This window comes from Camellia sinensis, chromosome 7 (assembly GCF_055761805.1).
Source record: "Camellia sinensis isolate YWXY chromosome 7, ASM5576180v1, whole genome shotgun sequence".
Lineage (NCBI taxonomy): Eukaryota > Viridiplantae > Streptophyta > Magnoliopsida > Ericales > Theaceae > Camellia > Camellia sinensis.
This window is the reverse complement of record NC_138967.1, coordinates 127,275,407-127,295,424: the sequence shown is the minus strand read 5'-3', so window position 1 is coordinate 127,295,424 and position 20,018 is coordinate 127,275,407. Positions and strand designations below refer to the sequence as shown.

Genomic DNA, 20,018 nt, shown 5'->3' with positions numbered 1-20,018 from the left:
GTTCATTTCGCTAATCAGGAGATATTCCATGTTTTATGTGTTATGTGATAACATGTTTATGTGACTAAATGGGTATACGATTGAACTTTTAAGATGTTATTTGCACCTATTAAATCCTTTGAAGTCTTATTAAAGGGGCACTTGATCAATGCTCATTCTAATAGGATTCTTGGAATTTCATGGGACAAATATCATCTTGAGGACGTAATTCGTATGTGACTGTGTGACTAAGTGCTTACGTGGAATGAAATGAAGTGTTTATGTGAATGAATGAAAGCCTTTATTAAGCATTGTGATAGGATGTGTGAGACTTGAATTCAGACACACCTATTACGTGTTAAATTTGTTTGTGTTTTGTTCTTAATTAGGATGTTAGGAAGAGCATGTTGAGGTAGAGGTAGAGGGAGAGGTAAGTCTCACAGAGGTATTCACAAAGTGCCGGTTCAAAAGGTTTTGGTGCAAGAGGAGGGATTCGACCAACCTAATGTGGCTGAGCAAGTGAGCCAAGCAAAATTGGCTGAGCAAGTGGGACAAGTAGGAGTCCCGGGGCAAGCGAGCCAAGATGCTATAGGCACTCTAGCCCGAGAAATGGTAAGGGCCTTGAGAGAGTCCATGAATATCTTGAGGTCGGAAACCAAGCTTGAGAGAACGCGGTTGAGACGAGAACGGGGTTTCTCACTTGAGAGTTTCTGTGAGCCAAGCTGAAGGAGTTTTACGGTGGGCTAGAGCCAAAGAAGGCAAATGAGTGGCTTAAGCAAACGGTGAAGATCTTCGAGATGCTTACATTGATGATGGCAAGTTTAAGGTGACCCTAGCAAGTTACTATTTAAAGGGAGATGTGGGCCAATGGTGGATGTATGCCAAAGGCAAGATTGGGGTGACTTGGGAATCATTTGTTACCGCTTTCCAGGACAAGTACTTACCTCCCATTTCTAGGGAGAAACTGAGGTAAGAGTTTGAGAAGCTTAATCAACTAAACATGTCGGTGGTCGAGTTCGAAGCAGTCTTAACTAGTTTGTCTCGATTTTCATTGAAGTTGGTTGCAACGGATGAACGTTGTTGCATAGAATTTGAGAAGAGGTTGAGAACAAAATTTTTGTTCAAGGTTGCCGAGAACATGATCCGGAACTATGACCGCCTTGTAAAGGCGGCGACGGCGACGCATGTTGAGCTTATTGTTTAGGCTAAAAATGAGAGACTTCAGGGGTTCGAGGTCTAGGGAACATGAGTTTTAGGGGGACTCCAGGGTTAGCAAGAGGCAGAGAGGCTTTACTTCATCCTAACCTCAGTCACAGTAGACCAGATCCAGTTTTTTGTTGCCTAGTATTGGCCCAATGAAGAGTGCTCAGGGAGGGGTCACTTGCTTCAAGTGTGGCCAACTAGGCCACAAGGCCAATGCCTAACTGTAGAAGGAAAAAGGACAACAAATGTTACTGCCATAACCACCTAACTGATTTTATAGTCAGTTTGGAGTAAGGGGTAGAGACCTACGTACTTTTAGTGTAACCAGTCTGGGTATATAAAGAGAGCATGCCCACAATTGGGAGGCGTACCTAGCATATCAGGGTCAAAGCAAACTTAAAGCAACCATCAAGCTCACTCAGCCCAAGACTTACAAGCTATTCTAGGAGCCACTTTGGCTTAGTCAGTGCAATAGGCCTATGCTTTGAGAGACAAACAGGTTGACTAGAGGCCATAGAGGTGTGTATATGTTGTTACCACGCCAGATCAATTGCCAAAATCCTCTATTGTGGGAGGTAATTTTAGTATGTTCAATTCCTTGGCTAGTGTGTTGATACAGGTGCATCGCATTCCTTTATATCTTTTGCTTTTGCTTCTGCTTTAGGGTTAGAGATTGATCAGCTAGAGTCTCTATTATGGATTGAGTCATCAGTTAGGGATAGAGTGGCATTGGGACGAGTGTGCCGCTCTCGCGAGACTGAGGTTGCAGATCACTAACTCTCTTTTGATTTCATTAGCTTAGACATGCCCACTGTTGATGTTATTTTGGATATGGATTGGTTTATTCACTTCCAGGCCATGATAGATTATTAATACCACAGAGTGTTTGTATGCACACCAATTGGGGATTGTTTTTATTTCTTATATGATCGGGGTGATAGTTTGATCCCACCGTTGTATAACCTTAAGGGTCGGGGAGAGCCTAGTTTCTTATTTGTCATTTCCTCAGCCAATGAGGGTAACATAGTTCGAGGTGACTTGCCGATGGTAGTTTGCGAATACCTGGATGCTTTCCCTGAAGATCTTACCGAGTTGCCACCCCACCAAGAGATTGAGTTCTCCATTGACTTATTGTTGGGCACCAAACCAATTTCTATGGCACCGTATAGATTTGCACCCACCAAGTTGCATGAGTTGAAGATACAACTCCAAGAATTATTAGATAAGGTGTTTGTTCGCCCTAGCACATCGCCTTGGGAAGCGCCAGCTCTCTTTACGAAGACGAAGAATGGGTCATTGTGGTTGTGTATTGATTATCGCAAATTGAATCGGGTTACCATTAAGAACAAATATCCACAGCCCAGAATATATGACTTATTTGACCAACTTAAGGGGTTTCGTTGTTTTTCAAAGATAGACTTAAGATTGGGGTACCAGCAGTTGAGGGTTAAGGAAGAGGACATCTAGAAAATGACCTTTCATACACGTTATGACCATTATAAGTTCCTAGTCATGCCATTCTGTTTAACCAATGCACGAGCATCATTTATGGATTTGATGAATCAAGTCTTCTGAGAGTTTTTAGATCTTTTTTTAGTTGTCTTTGTGGTTGACATTTTCATATATTCACCCTCTGATGAGGAACACAAGGAGCACTTGCGGATAGTACTCGACTTGCTTATGGTGCACAAGTTGTATGCTAAGTTTGAGAAATGCGAGTTTTGGCTAATGAAAGTAAAATTTTTATGTCATGTTGTGTCGGGAGAGGGGTAACTGTTGATTCTTCTAACATAGATGTCGTGCAAGATTGGGAACAACCCAATAATGCTTTTGAGATTTGGAGTTTCTTGGAGTTAGCTAAGTATTATTGATGTTTTGTGAGGGACTTCTTTAGATTAGCCGCATCGTTGACTAGACCGACGAGAAAGGGTATCAAGTTTGTGTGGAACTAGGCTTGTGAGAAGTCATTCCAAGAACTTAAAATTAGATTGACTAATGCACTGGTTTTGATAATTTCAAAAAGGAATTTGGGTTATACCGTGTATTGTGATGCGTCCTCAGATGGGCTTGGTTATTTGTTGATGCAAGCAAGGAAGGTTGTGGCTTATGGCTCACGATAATTGAAAACCCATGAGAAAAATTACCCTACCAATGATTTAAAACTAGCGGCGATGATTTTTTCCTTGAAGATTTAGAGGCATTATTTATATGGTGAGAAGTTTGAAGTCTTCTCCGATCACAATAGTTTAAAATACTTATTTTTCCAAAAAGATTTGAATTTGCGACAACAAAGGTGGATGGAATTTATGGAAGTCTATGACTTCGAGTTGCATTATTATCTAGGGAAGGCCAATGTTGTGGCCAACACCTTGAGTCAGAAATTCATGAGCAGTGTGGCAAGTGTGGCCTTATTTGTTTCAAAGTGCCTTACTTGTCAACAAGTGAAGGCCAAACACCAAAAACCAACAGATTTGTTGCAATCCTTGCCTATTGCCGAGTGGAAATGAGAGTATATCAACATAGATTTTGTAGTTGGGCTTCTAATAGCACAACGGGTTAATAACGCCGTTTGGGTGGCTGTTGATAGGTTAACCAAATCTACACACTTTATCCTTATGCGCACGGGCAACTGAGTTAATTATTTAGCAGAGTTGTACATTAGAGATATAGTTTGACTTTATAGGGTTTGAGTGACTATTATTTCGGATAGAGATCCTTTTTACCGTCCTATTATGGAAAAGCTTTCAAGAGGTGTTGGGAACTAAATTGATGCTTAGCATTGTTTATCACCCTTAAACTGATGGGCAATCTAAGCGCAATGTTTATATTCTGGAGGACATGCTTAGAGCTTGTGTTCTTGATTTAAAGGGGTCTTGGGAGGAACACTTACCATTGATTGAGTTTGCCTATAACGATTATCAGGCGAGTATTGGGACGACACCGTTTGAGGCCTTGTATAGTTGACATTGTAGATCACTTGTTTGTTGGGTTGAGGTGGGAGATACACCAATGTTGGGTTTGGAGTTGGTTCGAGAGACAACTAAGAAAATTGCTCTTATTCAAAAGAGGTTAGCTACGATTCAAAGTCAATAGAAGAGTTATACCGATAAGAGGAGACGACCTCTATCCTTTGAGATTGATGACCTTGTGTTTCTTAAAATCTCGCCGAGGTGGGGTTTGATGAGATTCGAGAAGAGGAGGAAATTGTCTCCGATGTTTGTTGGACCCTTCGAGATTCTAGAGTGGATTGGGGAAATGGCATACCATTTGGCCTTACCACCACAACTTTTTAGGGTTCATGACGTGTTTCATAGCTCTATGCTTAGGAAATACGAACCTGACCCATCACATGTACTTGATTGGGCTGACCTAGTCATAGATGAGGATGCCTCGTATAAGGAGAGAATAGTTCAAATTCTAGATGCCCGAAAACAAATGTTGAGGGGCAAGACTATACTGTAAGTAAAGGTATTGTGGAGGCACACAGGTTTGAGCAAGCAACTTCGGAATGGGAGACAGAAGTCTGCTCTAAGTACCCGAATTTGTTTGAGGACACTTAGTTGATTTGACATTTTTGTATTCTCTAATGTTGTTTTAGGAGTTGAACATTGTAATCGTTAACTAAGTGTTATTAAATGCTTGTCATTTTTGGGCATAAGAATGGTTGTTGAACATTTATGCTTATGATTATTGTATTAGTTGTTGTTGATATTGTGGCTATGGCCCTATTGAAATCATGATGATCTTTATGAAATATCGTTGAAGTTGTGATTCTCGAGTTAAGTGCGTTGTTGTTGTGATTTTATTGTTAATGCTATCATTGTTGTTCAAAAATTCTTTTTTGGTTGGGCTTGACATCATCTTGAATTGTCGGTGAGAGGAGTAGTTTAATTTTGGAGACAAAATTCCCTAAGGTGGGGAGGTTGTGATGTCCTGAGTTTTTTTTCAACAACTTAACAATGTTAATTCAAAATTTCTATTCCATATTAGGATCCTTACCACTTTTGAACCCTTTGAATCACGTGTTATCACCTACTCTTCTCCTTATTATTATTCATTCTTGTCCATAATTATAGTTCGAGATGTTAACTTGGGTCTTTGGGTGTTGGAATGAGTTCAAGAATAGTGGGAATACTCTAAGGTTGATTTTAGCCATACTTGAAAAAAAAAATATTAAGTTCGCTGGAGTAGTCCTCTAGTCGCTCGAGCGGTAAACATGCCCATTTAGTTCTTTGTTCTGACGCCTGAACTATTGGGAATGTGATTTCACTACTTGAGCGAGGGTTTTATAGCTCAAGCAGTCCACATGTAGAAGGAAAAGATTTTGGGAGTTTAAATTAACTGTTCGAACACATGGTCCACCGCTCAAGCGGTTTGTTTGGAGTCAGGTTCATAAAGTGTGTCTAATCACTTAAAATTTGAGGGAATAACCCTCTCTTTTCACTTTTTCATTCTTCTCTCTCTCTCTCTACACATCACTTTACTTTCTTTTCTCTAATCTCTCTCTAGAAAACACCCACCAACCCTCTTAAATTCTTGATTTCTCCAAATCCATTGGAGATCTGACACTAGTTCCTTATGAATCTTGGAGAGCTTCTCAAGGGCTACATCTTGTATGGTGGAGATCAGCTTTCAACACCAACGAAATCTTAGGGTTTTCTCACCCTTCTTCTCCAAATTTCAGGTAAAGAGTTTTTTAGAGTTATATATATGATTTTAGCATGCCTTGGTTTATTTTGATGTGAGTATTGTGATGGGAGTTTGGAATTTGGATTGTTGAGTTTGGAAGTGTTTGAAAAAGTGATTTCTCTCATGATTTTGCTTAAATTGCTTTGTTTTATGAACTTATGAGAATCTTGGAAGTCCATTGAGGAAAACATCTTTTGAAAATGAGAGAAAGATATTTTTTGGGAAAAACCCTAGATTTTGGAAATTAGGAAAAAGTTCATTTTGTGAAAAACTTATGCAAATGTTGGGATTTTCATTGAAAAAAATGATGAACTTTCATAAGTGATGTATTGTTGAGGCACCCATGAGATCTTTAAGAATAAATCTGATGATAATGGTATTGTTGTTTGTAATAAGGACAAGTTGGTTGCTCAAGGGTATACTCAAGTTGAGGGAGTTGACTATGATGAGACACTAGCCCCCGTTGAACGTCTAGAATCTATTCTTATCTTGTTATCCATTACATGCTTTCTTGCCTTTAAATTGTTTTAAATGGATGTGAAAAGTGCTTTCTTGAATGGTTATCTCAAGGAGAAGGCCTATGTTGAGCAACCAAAGGGTTTTGAGGAGCCACATTACCCATCTCATGTGTACAAGCTAGACAAGGCTCTCTATGGTTTGAAACAAGCCCGTCGGGCTTGGCATGATAGGTTGACAATCTTTCTCATTAATAATGAATTTTAGAGGGATGGTGTTGATAAAACTTTGTTTGTGAACATAATAAGGCTTATTTTTGTTGCTCAAATTTATTTTGATTATATTGTGTTTGGATCTACTTCGGACTCTCTAGACAATTTTTATTTATTTATTTATTGCATGACACATGAATTTGAAATGAGCATGATGAGGGAGTTATCATACTTTATTGGTCTTCAAATTAAGCAATTGTCTACTAGAATGTTCGTATCTTAGACCAAGTATGCTAAGAGTCTTGTTACCAAGTTTGGTCTTGAGTCTTCCAAACACGTATGGACCCTCATGAGCACTAGTCTTCATTTGTCCAAAGATTCATTGATGTTGATCCTACATTCTATAGGAGTATAATTAGGAGTCTCTTTTTATCTCATAATGAGTCAACTTAATGTTGCTTTTAGTGTTGGGGTGTGAGCCCGTTACCATTCTTGCCCTAAAGAATCTCACCTTCTAGTTATTAAGTGTATCATCAAATATATGAATAGCACTTTGGGGTTTGGGATTTGGTTTTCTTTTGACATTACCGCTGATATTTATGGTTTTTCTAATGTTGATTAGGTAAGGTGTCCTGATAATCACAAAAGCACATCTAGAGGGTGTTTTTACCTTGGGAGCAATTGGTCACATGGTGTAGCAAACATTAAAATGCCATCTCTTTTTTGACTGCCAAGGCGGGGTACATTGCTACGGGTAGTTATAGTGCAACAATGATTTGGATGAAGCAAATGATGCACGACTATGGCTTTGACCAACACATGCTTACTCCTTTCTATGATAACAAGAGTGCTATCAATATCTCTTGCAACCCTGTCTAACATTTTCATACTAAACACATTGACATACGCCATCGTTTCATGCGAGAATTGGTTGAGGAGGGTCTCATAGTTCTAGAGCCTGTACCTACTAAGCATAAAAATGTTGACATTTTTACAAAACCTCTTGATCTTTTTAGGTTTGAATACCTTCGTATGACCTTGGGAATATTGCTCATTGATTAAAATGTGTCTTGTTGCATGAGTGCATGCAAGTCGTTTTGTGTTTTGTGTGCTTGGATGATATTATCTCATTTGTCAATTATTCTCTTCTCCTTTGCACACAGACATGTTTGAATACACTCTATTTGCAAACAAGGACTCATTTGTGATTGTATGTACCTTATAATGAATGTGTATGCTCTATGTCTACATGATCTCATTCTATACACATCCTTGGGTTAAGAAATTGTAAGAATCTCAATATAAGTGATCAAACATCTCTATGGACTTCTATCAGTGTAACTTGTGCCTCTCTTGGGAAATTGACCTATTGTGGGATCTCCCAGATGGTATCTAGCACTCTCGATAGCTCGACCCTACATGTCTCGTTTCACAATAAAAAAGAAGATGGTGCAATGTGAAATAGTAATGGTCTCAATCTAGCACATCTGCTAAAACCCAATAATCAAATAGAAATGCTAAACAAAGACCAACCATGAGACATGGAGTCGCCACCTAATCTTTATAGGAAAATTAGGAAACCCTAATTCCTACCAATATAGGCCACTCCCATCACAACCAAAGGATCCAATCCGAGAGTTTAGGTATGAGTGAGGAAGGTCATGAATTGAGCACTCCTACTCATCCGATCAAAGATTGGCCTCTGCTAATTCTTGATATGGGACTCATTATGACAATATGATCATATAACCCAATTATAAATGTGAACTCTACTACGTGGAGCAAACAAATATAAACCAAATCGCCAACTTTGGATTATTCCAATATCTCATATTTCAAAAAGGTTTTTATAGAGCGAGAATCTCATAAAAAAGAGAGATAACTCGTACACGAGGAAATTATAATTATCCAAACTTAGGCAATATGACCTCCAAAAAATGGCCAAGCATAGTGATATAACACATAAGCATATACCCTCATGGTAGCATATTAGACATAGTAAGGAAGCAAACACACACACAAGATACAGAAGAAAAGGAAGAAAGCCACTTAGTACTCCTCCGCACCATGCCATGAGCATAAAAGGTTAGAAAGATATGCATGATCCTAGATGTGATAATCTAAAGTATGATATTAAAAAGAGTGAAAATCGCTCACCTAGTACTCTAAGCCAAGTGCAACAAAAAAGAAAAGTTAGAAAACTTGCATGGTTCTAGATATAGAGTTCTATGAAATGAAAATAACACAGACGAAATGGATCCTATGGGCCCGGTTACTATTAAAAATGGCATGTGAATCATCTCAACAAATCCACACCACATAATTAATGATAGCAATATCTACTAAAACACAATAAACTTGACCCAAATGCATGGACCTAATCTAAATCATGTGAATGTCATTTGAAGTAGGGGTGGGCGCGGGTCGGTTGCGGCCACAGAACCTCCAATCCGCCATCCGTCTGCCAGATTGGCGGATTGGAAAAAATTCAATCCGCATCCGTCCGCTAATCCGGCGGATGTGGATTGAGCGGATTGGCAGTTTGGCGGATGGATGTGAATCGGTTTGGCGGTTTAAAATTTTATAAATTTTCAACATAATTCAACTTGTGCACTTCCTAAAAAAAAAAGAAAAAAAGTATTACAGTCAATGACTTAAGAAAGTATTACAATCACTGTATGTCTCATCCAAGAAAAGAAAGTTTGAAACTTTAGAATATCACAATCACTGCATACCTCATCCACATATTACAATTACAGCATGATTCATCCACATAATGTATTACAATCTATGGTTCTTAAAATATAATAACAATTCAAACCACCAAAACCATGAACAGAGCAGTAGTAGAGATTGTATGTTTCTGTATTGTTATATTTATATATGTTTTTGAAAATAAAAACCAACCAACATATATCATATTTTCTATTTATTATTTTTAGAGTTAAATTTAAAAACAAAAAAATATAGATAAATAATACGTTTATTTTTTTCAATTCAAAAAATATATTCAAGTTGAAAACTTTTTTTCAACAGCATATTTAAACTCTTTTTCAATTGAAAACACAAACAAAATATTTAAACAAATTGAAAATATAAAATCTTATAAATTATTAGGGGTGCTTGCGGTTTGGCGATTCGGTTGCGGCCAAAGGAATCTCAAATTCGCCATCCGTCCGCCAAATTGGCGGATTGGAAAAAATCAATCCACAACCATTCGCTCGTCATCACGCATCGGTCCAAAATGCAGCAAATTGGTTCGGTTCAGTCAGTTTTGGCGGATCGGTACATCCGCTGCTCACCCCTAATTTGAACATAAACAAAATCTAAGCAAAAGAGATAGAGATAAGCTAAGGGAGCAAGTAAGGAAATGAGAGACAAGGAAAACATAAATAGGAGATAGAGAGAAGAGCAATCCCAATACGTAGAGTATCTATATCAACATAAATTAACAAATAAATGAACTCTAATAAAAATCGGAGAGTTCTACTCCCCTAATTCATGGACACGGATATAGACTACCCTAACCCATGTGACAATGGCTTCAGGGAATAGATTTGATCGATTTTCACAGAGGAAGCCATGCCTAGGTTTCTAACAAGATAATAAGCAAAAGAAATAAACACAAACTCTAATGAGAATAGAGAGGTTCTACTCATCACACTCATGAAAATGGGTATAAGCTATCTAGATCCATGAAAAGACAATCTGAGAGGGGAGAGCCAACCTATTCTCAAAGAAGAAGTCGTGCCTAGGCTTCTAAAGAGATGTAAAGCAAGAAAAACAAAGAAATAAACAAGAACTCTGATGAGAATAGAGAGTTTCTACTCGTCATACTATGAAAATGGGTATAAGTTACCTAGATCCATGAAAAGACAATCTAAGAAGAGAGACCCAATCTATTCTCAAAGAGGAAGTTGTGCCCGAGTTTCTAGAGAGATAGAAAGCAAGAAAACAAAGAAATAAACAAGACCTCTGATAAGAATAGAAAGGTTCTACCCCTCACACTCATGAAAATGGGTATAAGCTACCTAGATTTATGAAAAGATAATCTGAGAGAGGAGACCCAATCTATTCCCAAAAAGGAAGTCGTGCCTAGACTTCTAGAGAGATAAAAAGTAAGAAAATCAACTTGGACTTGGCCAAAGTCCCTATACAGGCCTCAAATAACTTTAAAATGAATTAAAAAAAAGGGTTGTCTAAGAGTGTTTAGCAACCTAGAAAATGCAAGAGAAAGTAGAGAAAAAAAGGAATACACCAACAAATTATAGAGGATGTGGCTAAGACCTGTCACGTCCCGAATTTTTATTACTCGAAAACATTACCCAGACCTGTAATTTAGGTCCATTTTTTTTTGACATATACAAATATCTATTACACTTGAGTAATAGAAATACAATAATACATGTTCTCTCTCTCAATGAATATTACAATGACAATCATACATGCCAATCTCCTACTATGATACAAATAAATAAATGCAAATACAAAATCCACTTCCTTTACATCTACTATGAAGTTATACAAATGGACTCAAGAACTCCATAAATCTTCAATCAAAAAATCCAAACTTTCTTCCTGTAAAAAGATAAAACAACAACGGGATGAGCACTAATGCCCAGTAGGAATCTCATAGTTCTAAATCAATAACTAACACACAGATATAAATGATCATGCATGTAGGGTGATACCATATCGTAGGGTGACATTTCATAATTTCAAAATATCATAAGTAAGGTACCTTTTTCTCAAAAACTATTTAAACACTTTTAAGAAAAACCTTTAGCCATTAAAAATCATCCCTTAACTTTAGAAAACCATAGATCCTTGTGAAACAACCATATTTAAGAAACAACATCAATTAAAGGTTATTAACCAATTCCCAAAATATTTCTCATTTAATTTCCATTTTTAATACTCCTCTTTTCCTTTCATTCTTCTTTTCTACTCTTCATTTTTAATTTAAAACCCCATAACTTTCAAGTTCAGGTTCCTTTTTGACTCGCCAACAATTCTCCTATACTCAATTCACACCGTTAATTACACCTGCAAAGTTTCATTTCAAGATAACACAACTTTAATAACCCCTTTCAATTCAATCCATTATCTAATTACCGAATAACATTCACACTTTACTTTTATTAACACAACTACTACATTAAGTTTACCATCATAGTCTATAATCCTTATATCCATTTTTGGTTTCCATTCTTTACAAATAATGCCCATGCACATTTCCTCTTTAAACCAAATTACACATCAATATGCAATTTCACAAGTCCATCACAAGTTACAAATAACATGATCAACTCAACACACTTCTCAATACATAACTCAACACAATCCACCTTTTGCCGACTTACTACGGCGGGATAGCGGGCACCCAATTCATAACACTTTCCACCTTTTGCTGGCTACTATACGGCGGGAAGTGAACTCCCAAAAAAATCATTTTCATAAAAGCCATTTTCTTTCAAAAACTATTTTTTTCAACTTTTTAAAACCATCCCCCACATTTGCCGGCTACTATACAGCAGGATGTGGGCACCCAAAACATTTTTGAAAACCAACCATTTTTTTAAAATTAATTTCCATGTTCTGTAGAGAATTCTCACAAGGTATATATAGTTATGCTTTTTCCTCAATACAAAAGTAAATGTAAATGCAATGCTATGCCAAGGGTAATCAATGAGGAAAAATATTCAGTTCAATACATTGTTTCAAAATCGCCATGTTCTCAATATTATCATGTGATTTCATCAATTTCAAACTTCCAATATTAATTCAATAGGGGTGGTAAATACGACACTGGTAATCCCTAGGTTGGTGTCTGCAAGTAGTCTCCATGAGCACTACCAAGCTGCCATTTTTACCGGTGCTAACCGGAAGGCTCAACACCTATCTGCGCGGCTTTCGGGTTTTTCACCTTGGACACTCAAACCAACTTATCAAATTCATCTACACCCCCTATTCGGACTTACCAATGTATTTACCCCATACACATTTCCATATTTCTCATACAAATCATTTTCTGTCATGAATGCAAATCTCTTTGATTTAGAACCACCATGCACAATAATAAATGAAATGACATGCAAATGCAAAAATTTCCATGGTTCATAACATTCCTTCCCAAGTTAACCATATACCATCAACTTCCTCATTTCACAAGTCATAACAACATGGTCTCATCAAGGACTACACATGAAGTTTTCAAAACCATTTCTCTAATTCAATATATTTAAAAGATTACCATTCTTGCAAAACACATTATGGAATTCACACCCATTCATCTTCTATTCAAAGAAAGAAAGGAGTTTTATGAACATTTCTATGTTCCCCAAAAATCTCTAAATTTCTAGGATTTTCACCAAAAACCAAATATTTCCCATCCCCACAAAGAAACCCCATTGAATCATCCTCTTGAGTTGAACAACTAAACAAGCCCACTAGGAATTTAATAAATTGATTTGAGATTAAACCCATTTTGGAAACTCTACATTTTAGATCACAAAAACCAAAATCAACATAATCAATATAATTCCACATAATCATCACAATTCAACCTAAGCAACATGATTCAACTCAACATCATTAAATATAATTCAACATAATTCAAGAGGAATTCTTAACTCCCATTTCAACATTCCATAACCGAGTTTATGTCATCTATATCATTAATAAATCATTTCACCCAATTTCCTTTCTCATTATAACATGATTTACAATGCTCATAACAAAGTTCATTCGCAAATTTTAAACATAATTTTCAAACATAACCAAATTCCAATTAAACTTGTACATATATAATTCAGCCTACCAATTTCATGATTCTACTTTCAATTTGGGCCAAATCATTGATTATCATCATGAATCAACCTAGAGTTTGAAGAAAAAATCTAGAAATTTCAAGAAAAATTCAAACTTCTTAACCCATTACTTTTTATTCCAACTTTCCCATTAATTATACACCTAGGGTTCATAATCCACCATTTTAACCCATCAATTGAACTCCTAACATCACAAACCCTAAACCCCCAATTCTCATAATATACTCTATGTGCTAAAAAATGTAGGTTTTGTATGCATATAATCAAAATATCACAAATCTATCTATTTATGGAAGTATTGAGGAAGAACTAGGACCCCTACCTCAAGAATCAAGCAAAGGAGCGAAGCTTTGATGAGAATCCGTCACAAATCCAAGCTTCAATCAGTTGAAAATGTTGATCTTCTCTTGTTCTCCATCATTGATGCAAGATCCATGGTGGATTTGTTGATAAAAGTGGAGGAAATCAAGGTTTTTAGGGCTAGGTTTTCGGACCTAGAATGAGAGGAAAGAAGAGGGGAAAATAAAATGTAAGAAATGATCTAAAAATCCCATTTTTAAGCTGCTAAATTCGCATAGTCCGCATGTGCACCGCTTTTCCCGCTTGTGCGGAGCTACTTCTATCACAGATATGAAAACTTCAAACGGGTATAACTCTCTCATCGGGACACCGTTCTAGGTCGTTCTTGTATCCAAATTGAAACCCCAGAAACAAGATTTCCAATGGTTCCAGCCTCACATTCAAATTCAAAGTATGGAAGGAGAAAAGGGTAAAAGAGTGACGACTGGTCAAAAACTCAAACTCAAATTTGGGGCTTTTTATCTAATCTTATCTATATATCTTGTTAAGGCTTCAATCAAGGTTCCAAACATCACCCAAGGGTCTTCAATTATAATATTTAAAGTTCACTTACCAACCCGTCAATATCAAGAGTCCGACAACCATATAAGTTTAAGGTGACGGGTACCGCTATACATCAATCCAATGTGAATTTAAAATCCGAGTCATCATAAGACTCTTAAGTAACCTCAAGCCCAATCAATAATCTCAACACTAATAAAATAAGTGTTTGGATAGAGAGAAAGCGATAAAAAGAAATAGAAAAAAAAAATGCTAGATGGAAGTAGAAATTACCTTAAAGTCTAGTAGATATAGGGCCTAAGCTGGTCATAAACTCTCTTCCAAGCTCCCCCAAGCCAATAGTGATGTCATGCTTGAAGCCTCCAAGCAAAAGAGATGAAGAAGATCCCAAGTATGTGTATAGAATTATGTAAGAGAGAGAGAGAGAGAGAGAGAGAGAGAGAGAGAGAGAGAGAGAGTGAGAATGAGTTACTCTTGAGTAAAAAATGTTAAGCCCTTTCTCTCTCCACAAGGGTGTTTTTAAATAGGCAAAAAAAGCCTTGAAATATGCCAAAGTGTCCAAAAATATGTATGGCATATTCTAAGATGCTAGGGGACCACCTTTCAAAAACTATCTATTAGCTGCTCGAAATGTACGACTGGACAGAAAATTGTTCGTCTGGACAGAAAAGTATTCAGGGAACCATTTTTTGAAATTGTCTGGCCAAGCAAAGTAGTTCGGCTGCACGAAAAAGGTTCGATCGAACATAAAATTGTCCCTAGACCCATTTCTTGAAGGTTCTCCCACCTTCCCACTCATTCCAACTTTCTACACTTGTTTCTTTTGAAATAGATTAATATTTTGGAAAGCACGAAGTACAAAATTGATGGAATGTTTGAGAAGGTATCTTAACTTCTAGAAAATTATTTTTGAAAATGGTTTTGGAGATCTAGAAAACTCTTTTGGCTAAAAACAAGTGTGGGGTGGATGGTTTTCTTCATCCGAGGTTTAAACTTAAGCTTGAGATAGCGCATTCTTGCTTTCATCATCAGGAGCTTTTGAAGAGTGTCGGAGTCTTAAGGTCAACAAAAAATATGGTGTCTACATTTATTCTAGAATATTTTGGGTAATGTTGAGTCTCTTAACCTGCCTCCATTTTCTTGCACTTCCACTGCTTTCCCCTCTGTACTTGTCTCTCATGGCATGAGGAAAAGGCTACCTCAGAATCACCAACTAGCTCTTCATTTCTTTCTATTCATATCCGGTTTGGTTTCCATACTTTTGAGAGTGAAAACCACCTATGATTGCGGAAAAAATTGTTTATCCATGGTCTGAGGGGGAGCATTCGTCTTTACTCAACAAATACCTCTTGATCACTAGTGGTTTGACTTTTTCCAATGTAGATTATTTTATAGGAGGTTTAACCATTCGATTACTACCAAGATTGACTCTAGTGTTTGTGGATGTCCAAGGATTGGACACACACTTTTTTTGTGAGCTATCATGTTAACTATTAAGCATCGCTTTCATGTGTGGTCAATGACTATCTGTATGTACCTACATTGTTTGCATCTGCTTCCATGTTCATTATGTATTCCTTGTAAGTTGAATGTCTCATGTTTTTGCAGATAGTATCATCATTGTGTCACAATATTCAAAAAACTGCTCATCTGTCTCTATTTCGGAAGATACTCTGGCTTTGAGATTTTTAGTTAATCGCTCAAGCGGTGATTTGTGCACTTGAGCAATGTTTGGATGCTCCCAATATTTGCTCTCAAGACTTTGAGACCTTGTAGCCTTGAATTCTGCACTCGAGTTGTCTTATTGTTTGCTCGAGCTAAGGTATGTTCACTCGAGCGGTGTTTGCTATGCTCGAACGATGATTCACATCTTTCAGTATGTTCTCTGCAACCTTTGAGATCCTGCAAGTTTGTTTTTAGCACTCGAGTGGTGAATTGTTTACTCAAGCAATCCCCGCATGCCTTCATTGTTCACTTGAGTGAAAAAATGTGCACTCAAGTGGTCTGTTCGGGGTATAAATCTCTGTAGCCATCTTTTCAAATAATTTTTTTACCTAATCTCCTCAATATCTCTTCCATTTGGTGCGATTATTCTTCTCCATTGCCGATTCTTCAAGATTTTCACCAATCTAGCTTGATTTCTCCTTCTTATTAACTTGTAAACTGTTTCTTCTTGCCTTATTTCATTTTTTTCCCTTAGATCTAGGGTTTTATCTTTCTTACTTTTTCTGTAATTTATTAGTTTATCTTGTTGATTTTTTTTCTTATTTTAGTATCTTGTTTGTTGTTTTTGTTATTGGGGTGTGTTTGGTTGATCTAGATTGGGTCCTTTTTGTCATTTTGTCTATGGGTTGTCTTGATTGGGTTGGTATTTGTTGTTGGGGTGTATTGTGGTCCCTTAGTGAGTCATCATGTCTCAACACAAACGTAAGTTCATTGCATGTCCTCAAACATTCTACAAAGACATAAATCCATTGCATGCCCTCAAACATTCTACAAAGACAAATTTTCATTTGAAGAGCAATCCAAACTGTTTTATAACTGGTACCATAACCATTCTATTCATCTTGAACGGAATGTGCAACTCAAGGTGTTTGAGTCTTTCCCTATTCGTTCTTGGTTTACACCCTTGGGCGGGGGCAAAGTCTTGTTCTTTTCTGGCCTTCAAAATCTTGATTGGGTTCAAGAGTTCTATTGCAACATGCATGCTCTTGACGATGATGCTCCCTCTTTCAAAACTTATGTCCGGGGCAATAAGATCTCTATCTCCCCTGATTTTCTTGTTGATCAACTAGGGATCACTCGTGACATTCTCTCTAAGTATCCCTTTCACACTGTTTTTTTCAAGGACTATGATTCTGTTGCAACCTACTTGTATGGTTTACCTAGATCTTCGTTTCCCGGGGCACTTATGAAGCATATTGACCTTCTTCCCAATTTTTGCCTTCTCAACCTCATTATCTGTGCCAACATTGACCACACCTCAAATATCACCAACATCAACCAAGAACAAAGGCTTGTTCTTTCCTGCATTGCTCGTGGGATACAATTGACCTTCCACTCATGATTTATCAATGTTGTCGAAGCTGTCTCGTCAATAAGATACTTTCTACCATAGGAGTCGATTCTTCATAGGAAGATGATCAAGCTTATCCCACCAGACCCTTGACCAAGCGTACCATTTCTTAAAACCAAGCTCACAATAGGGTGAGACTTTGGGTATCGGTCCTTCTAATATAGGCGAAGAGCAAGCTGATAAGGAAGCATAGTTCGAGGCAGCCATAGTTGGTGACAGGAACTAGTTTGTCGCCATTCTCGCTCACTTCGAGTGCAGATGCGCTAGTTTCAGAAGGAGATGACATAGCATCTAGATCTATTGATGCCTGTGTGGAGTATTTTGACAGCCAACTCTCCTCTTTAGCATGGATCCATACTCGACCTTTCAGTCTTCAAAATTAGAGCCATCGAATTGCTTGTTCAAGTCTTCAAGGATCGCTCGAGCGACTGAAGATGCGCTCGAGCAAATATTTTAGCCTTGCAGTATCTCAGCTTGTAGACTGAGATTTGACAAGCCTTGCTTGACCGCTCAAGCAACTATTTGTGCCCTCGAGAGATCTTGTAAAGTTTGCAGTTTCTTAGACTGAGATACTGAGATAATACGAGGCTTGATTTACTGCTCGAGCAATGGTTTGTGCACTCGAGCAAAGTGATAGGTTCGTTGGTCATCATTGCAGCTTAAAGTTAGTTAGAACCACCTCACTAGACACACTGCTCAAGGGGTCTTTCCTACGTGCTAATAGTCTATGCGACTTTGTTAAGCTATAAATAACCTCTTTAAATCCCCAATTCTGGATCTATCACGTCTAGCTCTCTCTCTCTCTCTCTCTCTCTCTCTCTCTCTCTCTCTCTCTCTCTCTCTCTCTCTCTCTCTCTTCTGTGTGTGTGTGTCTCTAGAAGACATCAAAAATAGGGGATGACTTCTATGTGTTTTGATGAGTTTCTCTTGATGTATTATTGAGATCTTCGCATAACTCATGGTTTCACTTGTTCACATCAAGAGGCTTTCGACGGATCAACTTTTCTAGTGTTCTACCGGTGGATTCTAGATTGAGTTGGAGCTTGTGGATTCAAGTTCGTCGATGGGCGAATACTAGATAAAGTGTGGGCATTGAAGATTGAGTAGAGTCTCTGGTTAAGCTTGTGTTGATTCGTAAGTGGATAGGCTTCGTGTGATCTCTTGTAATCTTCATTTCTCTTCTTAGTGGATTTGTTCATCCTTCTTGGGTTGTGGTGTGTGTGGTTTTTTTTTTTTTTTTTAATCACAATTGAAGTTGTCCAGCTGTAGTTTTTTCTATGTTGAATCATTGGTGTTTGATTGTCAATTGTGTAGGATCAATCTAAATCACATCCCTTAGCTATATTTTACATTTTTCATTTTTATTTTTTGTTGTTATGGTTTGGTAAGACATTAAGCTATGCAAAGATGAAGAAATTTGATTTTGGATATTCTTGTGAATCTTGTTGGTAAAAAAATCTCACATGGTGCTAAAATCTTGGGATCTCAGTTATATATATATATATATATATTTTTGCAGACATATTTCTTTAAATTATGTGCTCTTTTAAGTTTATGTGAATATTTTCGTATATCTTCTTGGTATCAATACCGGATTAAGGTAAAGTGTTTTCTCCTTTATGATTTTTCTTTTGTGTTTCTACAGAATTTTCTTTTTGCACACCCTTCATTCAAAGTTGATCTCTCTCACCATAACTCGGGATTGAGCAAGGTTGATGTTGTTGGATTTGTACGATTGAGAGGTTAAAATCTAGGTAAGTTCATTTTCCAATTTTTTTTTTTTTTTTTGGGTCCAATGCTAATTCTAGCTGTTGTAGACTTTATCCATAAGTGAGTCAAATATGTGTAGATATTGCAGTGGTAAATTATATTAACCTTTCTTGAAATTTTGACAAAATATATTAAGTTATATAATTTTGATATAATTATAATGACTTTTCTTTTAAGTAGGCTAAATTGACCAAAACTAATGTCAATAACACAAAATCACCCAGATATATATATATATATATATATGTATATATATATAAATTTCAGTGTAAAGAGGTTAGAACATTATTTTTTCATGTATATGAATAACGAATTATTAATGAAAAATGGTCTAAATGTTTGGTTAATTAAAATTTTCAGGAAATTCATTGTAATTATATCAAAACTGTGTGATTACTATATTTTTTCCAAATCTCAGGAGAGCTCCGTAGAAATGAATATATATATATATATATATATCTCTAACATTTTTTTTATTACGTAATAGCTATTAATTGTATATGGAAATGCCATTTGTTTTTTTCTCTATAGGTAGATTCTTTATATATAAATTATATGAACCAACAACATACCATAAAATGTCAGTTGAAGAAATTATCATAAGATCCTAATTATATTACCCCAAAATTGTAAATACTTAAAATGAATATTAAGAAATGATTGATACAAATTTATGGACGTTTGGGCCACAACTCCAATTTTTAGATTTTTAAGTCCATCAATTCAGGCACTAATCTGTTAAACTCACATGGACACGCCTTTACTCTTTGACGAAAACAGTCTTAGTTCCCTAAATCTTCTTCTCATGATCTTACTGATCATCTACTCATAACAACAAACCTCTAGAAACTTTCTGTGTGTATTTTTCATTAAAATTTCAAATTTTCATAACTTGAATGCTACTATCCAGCTTTCAATAAAAATTATATTTTTGGAGTTGCT

At 36.7% G+C, this 20,018-nt stretch overlaps 1 protein-coding gene across 1 annotated transcript in view; it reads left to right on the top strand.

Moving 5' to 3' along the window:
- The window catches only part of LOC145795301 (disease resistance protein At4g27190-like), a 66,001-nt gene that overhangs the window by 22,205 nt on the left and 23,778 nt on the right, over positions 1-20,018 (top strand). The window contains exon 2 of the mRNA XM_082879348.1: positions 18,952-19,060. The gene's annotated coding sequence lies outside the window, so the exon portion shown is untranslated. The remainder of the gene's footprint in view (positions 1-18,951; positions 19,061-20,018) is intronic.